Source organism: Andrographis paniculata, unplaced genomic scaffold (assembly GCF_009805555.1).
Source record: "Andrographis paniculata isolate CXL003 unplaced genomic scaffold, ASM980555v1 Contig21END, whole genome shotgun sequence".
Taxonomy (NCBI): domain Eukaryota; kingdom Viridiplantae; phylum Streptophyta; class Magnoliopsida; order Lamiales; family Acanthaceae; genus Andrographis; species Andrographis paniculata.
Genome location: NW_026137502.1, coordinates 494,481 through 499,612, shown reverse-complemented (window position 1 = coordinate 499,612; position 5,132 = coordinate 494,481). Strand labels below are relative to the sequence as shown.

Here is a 5,132-nt window from a genome sequence, read left to right as displayed (position 1 = left end):
TTCGGTGTCTCAAATGAACTGGCCATGGCTCCTATTTATAGAGGATGGGTGGCTTCGGCTTCCTTTTTTAATGTTGCCACGTGGCGCATTTTGATTGGCCAATAAGAAGATTTTATAATCTTTCATTTTCCATCAGATGCTTTTTTCTATTCTTGACGGATTTGATTGTACACCTTCCTTTTCTCGCAAAGATCTTTATATCATTGCCCTTTTTCGAAAGATATTAATTTATATACTTCTTTTATTGACAAGATTAATTTATTTTGCTGCCAAATTTATTATGGTTCTATTTATGCACGTAATATTTGTACGATATCTTCCATTTTAAGCAAATTTTTGCATTAATGGTTAATATTTATTGTACAAGACTTAACATATGTGCATAATTAAATACCATATATTTATTTTATTGAAATTTTATTTTCTTCTAAAATATATGATATTTAATTGATTTTAGATATATATTTTTAGTGCCTACATATACCACCACTGATAAACACCAGAATAAACGATATTCACTAAGCCAAGAGCACACGGCCGGTTGGGTAAAATGAGAATCCCAAATTGTTTGAGCAGTAGGTCTTACATGTAAAGGGTCCCGTAGCCATGATTTAAAATTTCCTTGCCAAACTACATAAAACAAATTTCCAGAAGTCCATAGAAAAATTATTGCTAATTGACCGATGTGAGAAGCAAAAATATTTTGATAAAGACATTCTTTAGTAATATCATCATGACTTTCAAAGTCATGCGCCGTAGCAATACCAAACCAAATACGACTAGTAATGTGGTCCTGAGCTAACCCTTGGCTAAACCTTGGAAATCTTAATGCCATAATGTCTTTCAAATCCTCCTAGCTATTATCCTACTGCAATAATTCTTGCTAATAAGAACGGTCATGTTGTGGCAATTGCACCCAGAACGTAATGTATTACTCCTACAAAACGTCCTTATACAATGCTCAAGGCTCTCGGCTGAGTAGGAGCAACTTTTAATTTATTATGAGCCCAAACGATGGATTCAATAAGTTGTTGCCAATAACCACGTCCACTGAATAGAAACATTAAACTAAAAGCCCATACAAAATGAGCACCCAGGAAGAAATGCCATATGCAGATAATGAAAAACCATAAGACTGAATTACCTAGAATGTCTGTGCTCATAAAATCCCGGAGCCACCCATTAATAGTAATAGAGATCAGCGCGAAGTTTCCTCCCGTGATATTAGTTATTACTCCTTGATAACTTAGACTACCCCAAACATCTGGCAGCATTTTCCAACTGAAATGGAATATTACTACTGAAACCGAATTGTACATCCAGAATAGTCCTAAGAAGACATGATCCCAAGCTGAGATACTTGACATGTACCCCCTCTTCCATGTCCATCACAAGGAAAATGAAAACTAAGATTTGCTTTATCCGGTATCAAACGGGAACTACGAGCAAATAGAACACCTTTCAAGAGTATCAATATTGTGACATGAATCGTAAATACATGGATATAATGTACCAAAAAATCTGCGGTTCCTAATGGGATAAGCAACAGAGCCATTTTGCCGCCCACTTCTATTAAATCACCACCCCCAGGTTAAAACTCGTGCTTGTTGTTGCACTAGGAGCCGTTCCACTTGGTGCTAAGGCGTGGGTGTTTTGTATCCATTGAGCAAAAACATATTGTAATTGTATAGCGATATCTGAAAATATATCTTAAGGACGCCCTAAGGCGCTCATGGTATCATTATGAATGTACAAACTAAAACTATGAAAGCCCATAAATATACATATCCAGTTGAGATGTGATATGATTGCATCACGATATCTAAGGACACGATCCAATAGATCATTGTATCGAGTAGTTGGATCATAGTCTATTACCATAAAAATGGTTGCATGCGCAGCAACACCAACTATCAGAAATCCACCAATCCACATGTGATGTATAAACTATGATAGTTGTGTACCATAGTCAATAGCTAGATATGGATAAGGGGGCATGTAATACATATGATGAGCTACAACAATGGTTAAAGATCCTAACATGGCTAGATTAAGAGATAATTAAGCATGCCATGACGTTGTTGGGATCTCATATAGGCCTTTATGGCCTTGGCCTATAAATGAACCTTTATGGGCTTTTAAAATGTCTTTTAGGCCATGACCAAATACCCCAGTTGGTCCTATACATGTGACCCGCTATTAGGAACATAATTGAAATAACTAAATGATAGTGTGCAATATCAGTCAACCATAAACCCCCAATTGCTAGATCTAATCCTCCGCAAAAAGTAAAAAATTCCGCATACCTTGACCAATTTAAAGAGAAAAATGGGGTTGCTCCCTCGGCAAAAATCAGATAAAATTGAGCCAAAAGATTGCAATTCAAGATAAATTCATGAGGAAGCAATATTCTTTATGATCCACTCCAGTATTTAGAAATTGGTTAATCAATAAAGATACATATACTTGATGCCCTGCCCAAGAGAGACCCAAGTCCTAGTAGACCCGTCAAGTGGTGATTCAACATAAATTCCACACCTTGAAACCAAGCCAATTTTGGGGCAGCTTTATGATAATGAAACCAACTAGCAAAAAGCATTTAGGCTACAAAGACCAATGCACCGATTGCAGTGTAGTAGAGTTGTAATTCACTAGTTATTCCAAATTCTCACCAAATCTAAAAGAAACCGAAGGTTATTTGGATTCCTCAGAAACCTCCACCCAGATCTCCATTCAATATTTCTTGACCCACTATCAGCCAAACCACCTGGGCACTTGGCTCAATGTGAGTTGGATTACTTACCTACGCTTCATAATTGGAAAAACGAGCACCATGGAAATACATGCCTTTCAGCCAAAGAAAAATAATGGAGAGTTGCCCAAAATGGGCACTAAATACTTTTTGAGAGATCTCCTCCAAATTGCTAGTATGGCTATCGAAATTTTGAACATCAATATGTAGGTTCTAGATCCAAGTAGTAGTATCAGGTCCTTTAGCTATTGTTGTTGATAAATGACCCGGCTTGGCCCATTCCTCAAAAGACGTTTTCACGGGATCCTTATCCACCAAAATTTTTACTTATGCTTCCGACGAACGAATAATCATTGAGTCCTCCTCTTTCCAGACAACACATACAAAGAAACGCGCCAACAGTCAAATAATTAGTAAATCTTTGAGAGAAATTTATAGAATCTATTTAAGTAGTTACTTTCTCTTCCATTTATCCATTTTCGTGAGTTCTTTACTAGAGCAATTATGATCTGAAAGTCGATCCGGGGCAAGTGTTTGGATGTATTATGACATAGTCGTGAGGCGCTCAACGGACCTTTTGAATCTTAGAAGAATCTTTTATAGCTTTGGGTTGATGCAAATATGATCTTTTTGTAGAATTTTTGTACAACCTGATGATATACTTTATTCCAAATCCCGGAGCAACAATTTCTAAGAAATAACATGCTATATACTTAAATAAAGAATACCGTCTAATACTTTCGATATTCTATTTAGGTTTCTTTCTATTAGTTTTAATTTCAATTTATTTTAAGAGAATTTGAATAAAAAATAAATAAAAGAAGTCTCTTTTGTACTTTATTTCTTATTTTATCCCTACGAAATATTAGAGGAAATAGAATGCTTAGAAGGAATATAATGAAATTCTTTTATTGGCTCTTTCTACAAAGTAAAGGAATGATCTATTTTTTTTATTTGACTGAAAAAAAATTAATTCTAACAAATGTATAGAGACTGTTCTAAACTTAAAATATAGAAAGAATCAAATTAATCTCCGTCTTTTATTCGAAACGCTTCGTGATCTTCAACCAATTGAGTGCTTCAATATAATTACCATGGGTAAGGGCTATAGCCTGTTTCCAATACTCAGCGGCTTGATCAAACCAAGCCTCTACAATTCTCTGGGTGGATAAAGTCCTTCCCTTATAACCATACTTGAGAGTTTCCTACCTCACACGCTCATCAATTCTTTGGGTATCCCGTTACCATATTTATCGAACTGGATTCCTCGCGGATCTATCTCATTTTTCTGGTTAACCAAAGAGGTTCATTACATGAGTTTGAAAATGAAATTTGGATCAATAATTTGTTTTATTTCGTTTTATCTTTTTTCCCACCTTAAAAATGTCCCTATCGTTAGAATTTTCTAAAAAGTAACTATCTCGGGTTCGTATAGAAATTTATATAGATACTTTGAAAAATACTTGCCTTCCTAAGAAAGAAAAGATTTACTATCTTTGGGATCTGATCCTACACCGCTGCTCAAGAATTTAGTGGATTCACTCTATTACATAAGTGGATTCTTAATTTTTATTTCACATCATGAGATAAATCTACTATCATGACATAACTACGCAATTATTATTGTATTGGACCCAAATCTCTCTAATTGATCTTTACAGTGCTTCCTTTACCAACTCGATCCTATTTTTATCAATAGAAAAATATTTACTTCTTTTAATTTCAACTTCTATGAAGTTTCTTTCTTGTCTATAGCTGATAAATATCGTTGTTTTAGACAATGCATATGTAGAAAGCTTTTTTTGTTGTTCTTTTTTTTTTTTTTAACTTCTATAGTGAAGATAATCACACGTAATAACAGATCACGACCATATTATTGAAAGCTTGTAGTAATAATGGATTTTGTTCTAGTGCTCAGAAATAATATTCCAAAGTTTTCGTATGTTCTCCATTACTTGTATGGATAAGACCTATGTTATAGAGTATATAATTCGGTCATAGGGATCAATTTCTAGTCGCATAGCTTCATAATAATTTTGTAAAGCTTCTGCATAATTTCCTTCGGATTGAGCTGACATCAGAGTTATATCCATATCCATAATATCATATCATATCATATCATATCTATGATCTAGTTAGATTTAGTTTGTTATAATAAATTTCTATTATGATAGATTTCTAAATACCTCTCTCTCTCTCTCTATATATATATATTCTTCATTTCTCTTTTATGATGAAGTAAAATAATATTTTCCCTCTATTTCTCTACTCTATTTTCCTATACATATCTAGAAAGTGGTAAGTAAATATAAAAAGAGCCAAGTCAAAGATCACATTGTGGGAAGCTTTCCAGATATACCATTATCTAGCATTTTGATGA

General features: G+C 34.2%; 1 pseudogene; it reads right to left on the bottom strand.

Moving 5' to 3' along the window:
• Positions 1-950: 950 nt before the first annotated feature.
• Positions 951-3,106, bottom strand: LOC127245067 (photosystem I P700 chlorophyll a apoprotein A1-like; annotated as a pseudogene).
• Between the last annotated feature and the right edge of the window lie 2,026 nt (positions 3,107-5,132).